General features: G+C 42.7%; 1 protein-coding gene across 1 annotated transcript in view; it reads right to left on the minus strand.

The window, feature by feature from the left end:
- ETV6 (ets variant 6) overlaps positions 1-14,481 on the minus strand; it is a 260,618-nt gene that overhangs the window by 54,586 nt on the left and 191,551 nt on the right. The window lies entirely within an intron of this gene.

Genomic DNA, 14,481 nt, shown 5'->3' on the forward strand with positions numbered 1-14,481 from the left:
CTGGAATAAAGGGAGGAGATCTCTGAATAGTTAACAAAATTGAGTCTCCACATCTCAAGAGCCCTTATGTTCAACTCTGAGTCCCCTCTCCAGCCCTTGTTTGAGCCGCCCCACCGGGGGCTTCTCCAAACCCAGAAGCAGCCTCTAAGAGGGGTCCAGGGAGCAGTTTGTACACCAAACCCTACTCCGGGGTGTGCTGTCAGATGAACACTTTTGCTTTTATTTAGAGGCAAAATGAGAAAAAGATCCTTTTCTATGTGTTTAAGGGATGGTAGGTCTTAGAGACCTGCCCTTCCTTGCCCAGTTCCAGGCGCTGTTCCAGGGTGCCCAAGGCACCCATGGGGGCTCAGAACTATGACACATGTCAGTGTGGTTGGAGGGTCCTCAGATTCAGAGCTGATTTGATTGCAGCCCAGCGTCCTTCTGAAGAAAGAATGTTCCAGAGCTGGGCTTGACCTTCCAAAGCTGCCAACTAATGAAATGTTCCCTGACACGTCTTCCAGGAAGAGCAAGTCACTCAGCCTCTGGGAAACCATCAGGCTGGCCTCTGCGAATAAGAGGGCAAGGCAAGGATAAAAGTCTTCTGCCTTTTTATTCTACTCACTGACATGAGAGCTTCCTGGTGGGGTGGTACTTGAACTCTGAGTAGGACCCAAGTGGGCAGGAGAGGGGTACAGAGCAGAGGCTGAGAGGTTGGCTCAGGTTGGCTCTCTGGGAGCCTGTGAGTCTATAGTTTTATTTTATTTTGCTGCTGTGGGAAATCTTTGATAAGTTAGAACAGTGGTTCTCAAAATGTGATCTCGGGACCCATCAGGGTTCCCGAGACCTTTGTGGGGTGCCTATGAAGTAAAACATCTTATCATAACAATATTAATTATTTGCCTTTTTCGCTCTCATTCTTAGGTGGAATGTTCTAGAAGGCATATGACATTGCGATCTTGCAAAGATTGAATGCAGAAACAGAGATGACAGTCCAGCCATATCTTCCATTAAGCCGGACTTTCAAGAGTCTTTCAAAAATGTGTAACAATGCTACTCTTCTCACAAATTACTTTTGGTCTGGGAAAATGTATTTTAAAATATATGTTTGCATTAATATAGAGTTGGCTTACTATTTTACTTGCTACATTCATAAATATTTTGTAAATACCCAGTTTTAATTTATATAATAATATGGTAACTACAGATAGCTATAACCCACATAAGCAAAAGCTCTTTGGAGTCTCCATTACTTTTTACGAATCAAAAGGAGACATGAGACCAAATTTAAGAACTGCTTGTCAGAAGAAGCTAGATGTTCAATGGATCTTCATTCTCTAAAATCACATGGTGTGAATCAATAGTTCAAATAGAGCAATGGCATCAGTGTTGCTAAAGGGAGCTTCCGTCTTTCAATATAAGTTACTTAAACTTGCTAAGAAGACTTCACAAGTGTGTTATAAAAGTGTCCCTTAGTTTGATCCTGGAAAAAATCACCTTTCATCCTAAAGCGGGCATGCCAAAGAACAATCTGCTTTGCTACATGGGGTGCTCTTCCTACGTGCTGAAGTGGGGAACAAACGGCTCAAATTCTCCAGGGCCTCTGGACATTCCAAGTGGCTCCTTTGCAAAGTGTAGTTTTTGAGGAATGGTAGTTGGCTTACTCTAAACCTGTGGAAGCCCCCCAAAACCAAAACCCGTTTTTTGTAGTGCACCAAAAAAAGAACTACTGGGCACTGGAACATTAGAGATGAGCATTTAAGAGTTTTTTTTTTCTTGGTGTTTTTAGGATAATTTTTTTTCACATGAAAACAAACAAGAATTTCAAATAATTTATGGTGTGTTACTGCTTTATGATCTTTAGAATAAAATACAGTCACTGAAGGTTTTGTTTTTGACTCCTGACTGGCCAGAAAGTGATGCCTATTAAAAACAGTCCACGGATATGGGAAGTACCAACTCTCTCCAATGACCTTGAAAACACATATCTGGAATCACAGGGAGGTAGGAGTGGCAGTGAGGGTTACTCAGCAAAATCTCCGTTTTCAAACTGGTAAAAACCTTAAACCTAACTCCTTACTGTCAATGGTGTCACCTCTGAACAAGAATGGCACCGCAATTTGTTATTATAGACCTTCCTCTCCTTCACACAGGGAGTTCCCATTTGGGGACACATGTCAGGGTCTGGTCCCTCGGGCCTAGGAAGGTGCCTGGAGGTGAGAGGTCCAGAGAGCAGAAGATGCTCGGGCAGAAACAGGAAAAAGTACGGGGTGGCTTATTGGAAACAAGGGCCCCAAAGCAAATACAGAACTGAATCCCGCTTGGGAGGGGAAATGAGAGTAAAATGCTGAAGTTTCTGCAGAGGACACGCTGCAATGGAGGGAGGCGGGTGAGAAGGGGGTGGGGGATGCAAGTAGTAATTTGAGGTTCTTTATATTCTATGGAAGAAAATACTCATGAGTAATCTTTTCCCTAAATACAAGAAGAGTCACACTCCAAACAGCTCTGCCGGTTAAGCACAACAGTTTCTCTTTTCACTTCCCATTAATCTCTCCCACAGCCCAGCCCCTGAAGCAACCAGGGCCACCGTGTGGAAACCCCCTCACCAGGAACCGACGCGAATGCCCTGGGCTTGTGTACAAGAGGGACCTAGCAAGTTACAGGGGAGACTGCGGCGATCCCAGCAGTCATACAAAAGTCATCCTGACCCAGCAAGCTACCTGCTCCAGGCCACTCAATAAATTTATCAGCGTCTCTGTTCTTCCCTTCGCATAAAGAGAGAAGTAGGTGGACACGTTCGCCGAGCTGGAAAGAGGCTTGATACACTTCGGTGTTCAAAGTCAAGACCCACTGTTACTTGCTTTTTAATTCAATAGAATAAAAAAGTTATGGTGTAGAATTGAGCCGGGGGAGAGGGGGAAGCCCCTTTTCCTTAAACCTAGAGCCCTTAAGACCTTGTGTGTTACAGTGTCTAAACGGAATACAGCCTTGCACCTGGAGGCAATTCTAATCAGGCTGATTTAATTTACTTAACAGTCATTTACTAAACACTACTATGCACCTAGTACTGCTCTAAGCATTTTATATGAATAGATATTAGCTCATTCAACTGCATGCTCACACAACCCTATGATAGGGATTCAGATGAGGAAACTGAGGCCCGATGCATTTAAGGGACTTGTCCAAGGTCACATAACCCTAGTAATGAGAGAAGCAGAGATTTGAACCCAGGCAATCTGGTTCCACAATCTGTGCTCTTATCCATCACACTATACTTCAACATGCATGTCCCATCCAGATCCAGAATTGAGACTGGTTTTGAACATCAATTAGGGATTCAAAAAAGACTGAGTGAATTGACTCCCACCCATCCAAGACTTAGATACTTGGAGACTTTCTCAAATTATCAACAGACTAAAAATATAGCCCAAAAATCTGTAGATCCCTGGAGAAGTAGATTTATAAATGGGAAGAGGAGGGAGGTGTAGGTGGGACTCTGCTTTTAATGCATCCAGGAATAAAATCCTCCCTTCACAGGCTACTTGCTCCCAGGCACTCATGGGTGCTTGGTCTTGAGAGTCTTACGTGGCTCACAGCTGCAAACGGAACAGAAGCTGTATGGGCAGAACGAGGGAGGTACATACATAACTTGCTTTATTTACGGCCATCTCTTGCAACTTTAATTCAACAAAGTCGAAGAATATAGATGTTAATAATGATTAGGAAAAGGACAAAAAGGAAAGAGGGAGACCATGATTCTGCACCCATGTTATACTATTCCCTGTGTACCTATCATGCCTCTGGAGGACTATTTACTAAGATCAGCATTTTTAATGCCAATTAGTTTCAGAGAATATTTGAAAAGAAAGTTGTACAGAGAAAATGAACTGCTGTGATTAAGAAAGTTACTAAAAATTCTACTGTACTTCTCCCCCACTCCCGAGTAGGTCAAGTAGATGGTGTCATATCCTTCGGTGACACACCCAGGCCCTTAAATTTATTTCTAATATTTCTTCAATTCCATGCTTTAAGGGGCAGCCACATTCATTAGTACATTTTCACCTGATTTCTTAAACTAATGATGAAAAACATGTTGGGAGACAGGACCCTGGATTTTATTCCCAGATCCGCCGTGAATTAACATTTGATTCTGGGCAGGACACTCAGCTTCTCTGTGGCTCAGTGACTTCATCTGTAAAATGAAGGGCTTAGAGTATGTGATCTCTATTCCCTTCAGGGTTTAATGTAGTCAATATGCTCCTATTTAATTTGAATCCAAAAAGCCAAAGAATACAAATACAGCCGGGATCTTTTTCTACAGAATTACTCCATGCCCACGGCCATGACCCTGAGATTTTGTAACTTCCTGAAGGATCTTCTGAATCACAGAAGACAGATTAATGCTTAAGAGTGTGTCATTATATTCTAATTCTTAGAAAAGTTATAATCCAGCTATGGCAACAATCAAAATAACTGCCTGCATTGGGGTAGTACTTCAGAGTTCAGAAGGTGCTTTCATACAGATTACTTCATGTAATTCTCACAAAAGCCCAGTGAAATCTGTTGCATTCTGATTTCAGTTTAAAAGATAGAAAACACAGGGCTTAGTCATTAGGTGATTTTATTGATTTGAGCAACACTCAGTTCAAGCTTTTCTGCTACAGTAGCCATTCAGCAAAACCACTCTTTATCCAAACTTTCTGCAGAAATAGGAATCTGCTCTAGGTTCTACGTGCTGGAGACAGAATCATAAAAAGTGAAAGATGGAAGCTCAAGCCTGAAAGTTAAGAGACTGACTCAGGATCAAGCTGCCCCTGATCCCCTGACTTTTCCCAACATCCCATGTTGTCTCATAACTTGATTCCACGACACACACCAATTCTGTAACCTTCAACACAGTGAGGACAGTTACCATGTCCTTGCTGAGTCATTTTCCCTCCAGATGAAACATTCTTAATTGGTCCAAAGCTAACTCCTCCACCGCAGTTTGCAGACCCTCACCAACCTGCCTGCCTGTCTCCTCCAGAGATCTTATGTGGCTTCGATTCCCAAATGCAGCAGTAGGAAACAGGACTAGCATTTTTCTTTCTCTGGACAATATACTTCTATTGATAATAACAGCCAGCAATTATTGAACATTTACACTGAATCTTATTACTGCAATGATTATTATTCTTTTTTTACAGATGAGAAAACTGTAGCACACAGAGATGGAAGTGATGGTGCCATGACAGGGATCCAGGTGGTCTAGCTCTACAGTCTCAACTCTTAACACCCCACCATAGTGCTTTTTGTGTAGCCTAATAACAGCAAAGCACTTACTCGTAAGCAAGGGCTTGCTATGTGCCAGGAGTCATTCTAAATGCTTTGCATATGTAACTCATTTAATCCCTGCAGCAATCCTGTAAGACAGGAACGATCCCCATTTATGGAGGAGAAAACTAGAACACAGGGAAGTTAAATGACTTGGCCAAAGTCACCCAGCCAGGAAATGGAAGAGCTGACATTTGAATCCAAGTGATCTGGCTCCAAGCCCACATTAAAAACTACCTAACTCTCTAAGCTTATTTGGTCGTTTGGCAGGATATCAAATTAAATTTATGACTAAATTTTAAAAAGAAAAAGTTTCACAGTAGTTAAGCATGCAGGCACTGAGCAAAAGCATGGAACCTTTATTTCCCAGCTGTGTGACCTCATACAAGTTACTTAACCACTCTGTGTCTTGCTGGCGTCAACTGAAAAATGAGGACAACTTTCAACCTGTGAATTAAATATCACTGAATCATAGATAATGTACTTATACAATTTTCAGATGACAGAAAACTAGTACAGAGTAAAATTATACAAATGATGATGATATGAAACACACAGGCCAATATCTGGCACAGAGCAATCACTTAATAAACATTAGCTATTGCTTTTGTACTGTTATTATTATAATCACCTTTATAATCTCACTCTAACTGCATATGTATAGCTAGCACTTGGAACCCAACTGTAAGAATGTATATTAATTGATACTGCATTTTATCTTATTATTTTTAACCATCATCTCAGCCTGCTGCCGTCTCTCCAGATTTCCATCTATTTCTAGCATCTATACTCTGTAATTTCACATCATCTACAGCTTTGCTAAGCATCTGTCACCTCCACAGGTTACTGACAAAGTACAGATTATATAGGGCTGAGATAGGAGTACCCTGGTGACACACCAGTCACCTCCTTTTGGATGGATACTGATCAAGTTATTGACTCCTTTTGGGAAGAATGGTTCAATTATCAATCCATCTAAATACTCTGGGTTTTGGACATTTTCCAAGCTCATCCATGAAAGCACCATCAGAAATTCAATGAAATGCCTTCCTGATATCCTGAAATACAGCAACTACAACACTTAGAGCAACCTTATTAAAGAGGATGAGGAGAGAGGATGAGGAGCAGATGGCTGGTTCCAAAGTGACAATGTCTTCCACTCGTAACATGTATGTTTGAAAATCTGTCCCGAATTTCATCCGGAAGTTCCATCAGATTAGCTGTTTTATTTCACACACACATTTTCCCCAGCTTCTCTTCCTAAAATCAGGTTAACAACAGTTTACATTCTTTCAGTACAGCTTCCATTTCCCACAACCCTGAAGGATCACTGCCAGTAGCTTATCTTTCACCCCTCTGAGTTCTCGACCCTGGGACGTCATTTGTCTGGGCCAAGAGCCTTACATTTATTCAGAACTTAGTTGGCTTTTCAATCACTTCACCCATCTCGGGCTTCAATTCCCTTCTGCCAGTGTTTGCACTACCTGTTTCAGTCTGACAATCATTCTCCTTCATGGAAGAGAGAAAGAAGTTGAACAGTTTTGGTTTCTTTGCCATTTGCTGATGTTACGCCATCCAACTCCATCAGCAGGCTGACATCATGCTTATTCTTATACTGCTGCCCACACTTATTGTTGTCTTAAGCGTATTCCATGGTTTGCAGCTCACTCAAGTTTTAAAATTCTAGAGCTAAGAAACTCTCCTTTATATATTTCTTTTCATTAAGTTGCTTTTTCATCCATTATATACATCTTTTTAAAAATCGGAGCTCATTAGACTGGTACTCACAAAACCGTGAGAAGATAAATTGGCATCATCTCTCTGGCAAACAACTTAGTGATATTTTAAGAACCCTGTAAATGTTAACTTCTCAGAATCTACCTTAAAGAAATAACTTAGTATGTGGAAGAATCTTTCATGCACAAAGATGTCTGTTGCAGTGTTATTTTTAATAATGAAAAACTAGGAACAGCAATAAGGAAATAGTTAAATAATAGTTACTGACAATATCTATGACAGAAAATTAATGCAGACAGTAGCATGATAAAGAGTATGTATTCATATTGAAAAATAGTATGTGTACATATATAATAATCTCAATGCATAGAAAAATACAATACAACATAAAAAATATTCAAAGCAATTGATACAGTAGAATTGTAGGTGATATTCTCTGTCTCCTTTTCCTTTTTTATTTATCAATTCTATTAAGCATGTGTTACTTTTATATTTAAAAAAGTATTTAAGGGATGGGTGTGGTGGCTCACACCTATAATCCCAGCACTTTGGGAGGTCAAGGTGGGTGGATTGCTTGGAAGTCAGGAGTTTGAGATCAGCCTGGCCAACATGGTGAAACCCTGTCTCTACTGAAATACAAAAATGAGCTGGGCGTGGTGGTGGGCACCTGTAATCCCAGCGACTCGGGAAGCTGAGGCAGGAGAATTACTTGAACCCAAGAGACGGAGGTTGCAGTGAGCTGAGATCGTGCCACTGCACTCCAGCCTGGGTGACGGAGTGAGGCTCTATCTCAAAACACACACACACACACACACACACACACACACACACACACTTATTTAAAAATTGAGCTCATCAGAGAATACCCCCAATATAGCCTCATCAGTTTCTTTAGTTGTCTCCCTTCCTTCTTATCCCAATGAGGGTCATGTGCAGTTGATAAACCAGGATTTCATTCTCAAGAGCAGCCCAAATGACTCTGAGTTGTGTCTCCGCATTCAGATCATGAGATCCTAAGTACTTTTTCCTAAATTTTAAAGATTTGCCTGAAGTCAAGAAAACACATCTGTTCGTATCTCTCATTTCCCTTCCCCAATCCTAAGATCATGTTTTTATTCTCACCCTCTCCTATCATTTCTACTTTTCCAGACAATTCCTCATTTGTCAGAGTTGAGTCCAAATTAGCAATGCTCCTCAATGCATCTTCCACCGTCTGGGAGATGAAATTGTGAATTGTTAGGTACATGTGTTAAGAGTTAAAATGTCCACGCAGGTAGCTGAAGGGGATTTCACAGTGATTTGCACATGGTGCCTGGCACATAACAGTCCCCAGGTAATGCCAGACTGTACGGCCAAAGATTTCCATTCCTAGGCTGTCCACATCTGAGCCAGCTCTGCAGTCTGTGATTGGCACCCCTCTCCTCCCCGACACATCTCATCACTTACTCCAGCTCCGGCTTTGATGGTCAGGACACTCAGCTCTGTGCAGTTCAAAACATTACCAGATGCTTCCGCATCCATGCCATGCCATCATCTATACTGCGAGGGAGCTAAAGCTGGCACAACCGTATTTTCAGAAGAAACTGACGCTCAGAGAGACCGAGGGACTTTCCCAAGGTCACAATGAACCTAAAGACCAAAACTCCAGCTCCAGGCTTTTTGTATTATCCAGTGAACTTCCTCTGGGTTAAAGGAAATAATGGATGTAAAAGTGCCTTGAACTCTAAAATGCACTGTAAAAATGCAAGCGAATGAGGAATAATAAACCATAAACTCAACTTCTCATGGCAGGCCTGGTCTAGCTGCAGATCCCGAATTCTGCTCAGGGCCCGCAGAGCACCTTCTGACCTCTGCTTGCCGAGGGCAGGGTTTACTTAGAATTCTTCCCTGTACTCTGCCCTTCAAAAGAAAACCAAGGGTCCTCAGAGCCCTTCAAGCTGCTTCCCAGAGGCACTTTTCCGGAGCCTTTTCTGCCTCCTTTCCCTTCCTCACCAGCCTGCTCTCTGCAAATCTGCTCAAAACCCCCAGGCCAGCCTTGGATGCATTCTGCCAGGCTCCACATCTCACTCCTCTGGGTCTGCCTCTAACCTTGACTGTGCTATCCGACCAAAGCTGCTTTCTGCAAACAAATTCTGTCACTAGGGAATTGGAGGTTCCAAAACATTTCCTATTTCTGTCCTCAAGGTTAGCCTGTATCTCAGCACTAAGTTTCCAAGTGGAGGGTGGAAGGTTATCCTCATGTCTTTCAGCCACAAGTCCAAGAACAAGAGCACTGTATGTTCATGTTCAGATCCCAAGTCACAGTCAATTCCCTCGAATGATTTTCTTTTTCCTTATAAACTTCATTCTGTGGATTTTTCTGACTTTTACCTGGTTTTAGCTACAAAGGGGTTTTCAGCAGAAAACCTGTTGACAGCAAAACGGACCCAGAGCTTGCCACGCAGCCTCGCAAACATGACTCAGAAGATTTCTTCTCATTTTTGCTTTTGGGCAGCAAGTCCAATGTGGTGAAAGGCATGTAGTATTTTAGATCAGACCTTGGGTTTCAGAGTCAAATTGTCCTGGGTTAAAATACTGGCTGCATCACTTACTAGCGCTGGGTAAGTTACGTGTCTGAATCCGTTTCCCCAGCAGGAAAATGGAGTCCAGCACAGTACTCACCCCTTAGGGCAAATGTGAGCATGAAATGAGGGGATCCCTCTAGAGATGCTGCACAGCACCTGGTACACAGAAAGTGCGCAATGCATTTTGGGGAGTTGGGTAGGACAAGGACTGGAGAGCAGATGAGCTGCACTTTGTCCCATGTCTCCAGAAGACCAACATACTTTCAGCAGCTCCCTGGGGCCGCAGAAGCTGGAGCAAGCATTCTTAGAAGGTGTGCGACAGCTCTGGCAGGAGCTATGAAGCCCAGTACAGCGCTTTGAGGAGGGTACTGAATGCTCAGCGTGCAAGCTGGGAAAATGGCTCAGGTGGGGTTGCGGAAAACAGCCTGGATCAGGGAGAGGCAGAAGGAAAGAAGGCTGAAGGAGGAGCCCACTCAGGCCCCAGGCTAGGCTGAGGCAAGTAAGACATTTGCCTCAGGTTCAAAATTTAAGGGGTGCCTTTACTAAGTTTCAGTAATGAAGTCATGTAATGCAATATTTTAAAAATGAAAATCAATGCAGAAAATTTATGGCGATCTAAGCATCAACATTTTAATTAAAGTCCATATTTTACAAAAAAGATAATGGGGAAGGGACAGCAATAAGGGAGTAAGGAAGAGATTAGAGCAAGTACTTCTCAGCTTTAGGAAGAAGGTACAGGATTCTTTGAGAATTCGGCCAGAGTTCACAACCCCCCCCCCCTCAACTTCAAAATGCACAGGCACATGCACACAAATATTTGCCTGTGATTTCAAAGTTTATAGACTACCTTAAGTTTATCCATGGATCCCTGGAGAATCCGTTTAGTGTACTTTTTTAGTCTTGTGTATGCAAATGCTTCTGACAATATGTACCTGTGATGTAATGCAAAGACCAAATAAGGTTTCAGAAGAGAAATATATATCTCTCTTGATATTTTGGGGAGAAAAACAGAAAAGAGAGACAGGAAGGGTGTCCTCTTCTCACTTAGAAGGGGAAACAATGAAATGTTTGAGCTGTCATTTCTGTATTTGAAACACACATTCCTGACCTTAAATAGGGAATGTCCCTTCTTCAGGTATTACAGACATCACTGCTAACATATTGAAAGTTTTTCTTCATAGTAGTTAAGGTCAATCACTGCAAATAACCTTACTTTATGTAAAATGACGCAACTTGGCTATGCAAGGAGAGATGCTATAGAAGGATGAGTTTCTAAAGCAAAGAGGCATTAAGGCAGCATTTCCTACACTGCAGGGCAAAAAGGCCATTTTTATCATCAAACTTACTGATATGTCTGCTTACAAAGAAGCCTGAGTTTAAGACGAAAAAAAAAACCAGGAAAACAGATATTAAGAGTTGAAATGTTCCTCAAACAGATTTATTGAGAAATCGAAACTGCTGGAGGAAAGTTGGTGCAAGAATGTTTGTAATCCGCAGCGGAAATGGATGGGGTACAGAGAACATAAAGATCCTGCGGGATTTGCAGGGTTCACAGAACACCGATACTCTCCTGAGGGTGCCTGAATAAAGGAGGATGAAAATCCTTTCCTCTCTTGCTCTTTTAAACTGCACACGGACCATCTCTGGTGCCCGGCACAGTCTGCAGAACATTCCTTTGCAAAGTGTAACCAGAGTAAAATTCATTCTCATTCTGGACAGGGACCTGATCCGCCCGTCACTCACACGGAGGAGGCTTGGCTTTGTGTGGCTCAGCTGCGCCTGTTCCCATCCCTCTCGGGTGTCTCTATTCTCCTGCAAAATTTTAAAAAGCCTCTTCTCAGGAGGGAGACAGTCCAGATAATCACTGAATTCCAGGAGGTGGACAGGAGGTGTGCGCGCAGGGTAGGGGGGTGCTGGGAGAAGGCAGTGTGAAATGAACTTTTACATTAACAGACCTCAGAAAATACACACAGGGCCCCAAAGGCAGATCTGACCTACACCACCTCCAAAGCATGGCTTTTCTAGTAGATGTCGTCTTTTAAGGAGAATTCCACTGCACCCTCTTCTTCCCTGTCCTCTTCCCTGGCTCTCTGGAGAGCGCTTCCAAGTGCTTTCAAAGGCCCCGTTGGTTGCCTTTGGGTGTCGAATCTACTCTCCACCAAAAGGCTGTCTGGGCTGCTGCTGATTCAGCATTACGCGGGCCAGACTGCTGTGACACACAGGCAGGATGAAATCATTTTAACAGCGTTGCTGACGCCTCATCAAACAAACAAACAAAAAAAAAACAAACTTGGAGAAGCAACTTCTATTTAAAGATAATTGTGTTGCCCTTGTGTGTGTGTGTGTGTGTGTGTGTGTGTGTGAGAGAGAGAGAGACAGACTTCTCTCTATTCCATTCTATCTCATCTCCTTATTCCTCCTTTCTGAGGACATTCATAGGGAAATAGCTTTTATAGACCTATCAATAAAAAAGCTGTAATCGTTTTTCTCACCAGTTATTAATATATCCCCAGTATTAGAGTTGTAAAGGTTACTAATCCTCTGGCTTAAGACGGTCACTTGGAGTCAGGAAAACTAAACACCACCACAAACTGAACCCCGTCTCTCCTCTTCCAGGGCAACAGATATGTAATTGGATGTCTCGTGCTTTGTCCCTGGGCTCCTCTGAGACTCCAAGGCTCATATTGGGAGGCCCTCCCTTGCTGCAGAACAGCTTTCTCCTTGGCTCTGGCACCCCACCTGGGATTTTACATCATTCACTTGGATGAAAGCACGAAGATCTCTGTACCAGAGGAAGTAGGCAAAAGGAAAATGATAAATCAACGCAGGCTGTTCACACTTAGCTTTGGTGGGTAGTCAGATGAATGAGTGGGGAGGAATGAGTCAGGTGACCCTCGACTTTTAAGGGCAGACTCCCAAGTAGGTGGCAGGGGTCCTGCAGGCAGGATGGTAGGGGTGCCAAGAGGTAGGAGCCTTCTTTCCCTTCAGCCCGTCATCACTCATGGCTTATGGTTCTTCAAAGGTGCTTTTCATTCTGTGCTAGAAAAGGTATGAGTGTTACAATATAAATGCGAATATTCTGAGTTCTGGAGAAAGGCCGATGTCTGTTTCTTAACTTTGACATAGGAGTCAGGAAAATCTGTGAAGAGCATGAGTGGCCCATCATGGATGGAGCAAGTAATGCTAATTCACCAAGTGCAAAAATGCTCCCTTGGGGTTGGGCAGAGTGTGAGATGGGCTGAGGTCTCTGGGTGGTCTGCAGGCTGGCCTCCTGCTATCCTACTATTTGTAAAAGCATGCTGTTGGCCAGGTCCTGTGGCTCACACTTGTAATCTCAGCACTTTGGGAAGCCAATGTGAGAGGATTGCTTGAGGCCAGGAGTTTGAGACCAGCCTGGGCAACATAGCAAGATCCTCATCTCCTTGAAAAACAAAATAAATTAGCCAGGTATGGTAGTGCATGCCTGAAGTCCCAGCTACTCAGAAGGCTGAGGTGGGAGAACTGCTTCAGCCTACGAGTGGCTGCAGTGAGCAATGATTTTACCACTGCACTCCAGCCTGGGTGACAGAATGACGCTCTGACTTTATATATATATACATATATAAAGTCATGCTTTCCACTTTTGTTGGCAAGAATTGCTAACTTGATGGAAATATTTAAAATTTCTCTTAACCACGTTATAATAAAATGAAAAAACAAAATTCAAATCCTGTTTTTGTCAGTTACTAGCTCAGTGACTGGAGAGGGCTGGATGTTGGCTGCCAAATAGAAATGTCCACGTCCTAATCCCCAGAACCTGTGAATAAGACCTAATTTGAGAATGGCTCTTTGCAGATGTCATTAAGGATCTCAAGATTATGCAGGTGGGCCCCAAATCCAATGACAGGTGTCCTTACATGGAAACAGAAGAGAGACGCAGAGGAGAGGAGATGGCCATGTGAAGACAGGGGCACAGACTGCAGTGATGCAGACGAAAGCTTGTTTTATGGTTTTTTTCCCCCCAGAGACTCCTATTACCCACATGTTGAAATTTATTTGCGTTTCTTCAATATTTGTCACTTTTTCTTGAGTTGTTTTTAAAACCTTTCTTGTGTCTTCATTTTAAAAAATTTCCTGCTTCCCCCTTGTGTTTCTCTTTTTAAAAAATCACCTTTTGTAAAGATTCATTTTGTATTCTTACTAGTTTACTCTTGATTTCTGAAATGATTTTTATTTTACTTTTAATTCTTTCCAGAGTTCTGTCATCTCATTTGGAAGTTTTTCTAATTCTGATTGATGTTGTGTTTGCCCCACGCTTCATATCTTTTTCTTACCTTTTAGCTCATTTAGAGGTAAGTACAGTTTTGAATTGTTCTAACGGCATGTTGTTTTGGCACACTTTCTTTAGGGATGCTATTCTGCTCCTTCTGTTCCTTTATCTTAGAAAAACTTTGTGTGGGATTTGACCTCACTACTTTTCTGTTGCTCGTTTTCATCTGTAGACAGTTTTCCTAAATTTTTATGAAATGGCATGGTTCCAGCCTTAGCAAGCCCTCTCTTCTATTGTTTTCATGTAGCATTCAAATAAATGGCAGCTGGCTTTCTGAAATCTCCTGCCTCTGTTTCTTTTGGGAGACCTTGCATCTAAGTCTCTGCTGCCCCTATCCTTTTCTCTTTTTTTGAGATGGAGTCTCGCTCTGTCACCCAGGCTGGAGTGCAGTGACACGATCTATGCTCACTGCAACCTCCACCTCCTGGGTTCAAGTGATTCTCCTGCCTCAGCCTCCTGAGTAGCTGGGATGACAGGCATGTGCCACCACGCCTGGCTAATTTTTGTATTTTTAGTAGAGACGGGGTTTCACCATGTTGGTCAGGCTGGTCTCGAACTCCTGACCTCAGGTGATCCACC

This window comes from Mandrillus leucophaeus, unplaced genomic scaffold, assembly GCF_000951045.1.
Source record: "Mandrillus leucophaeus isolate KB7577 unplaced genomic scaffold, Mleu.le_1.0 Scaffold431, whole genome shotgun sequence".
NCBI lineage: Eukaryota > Metazoa > Chordata > Mammalia > Primates > Cercopithecidae > Mandrillus > Mandrillus leucophaeus.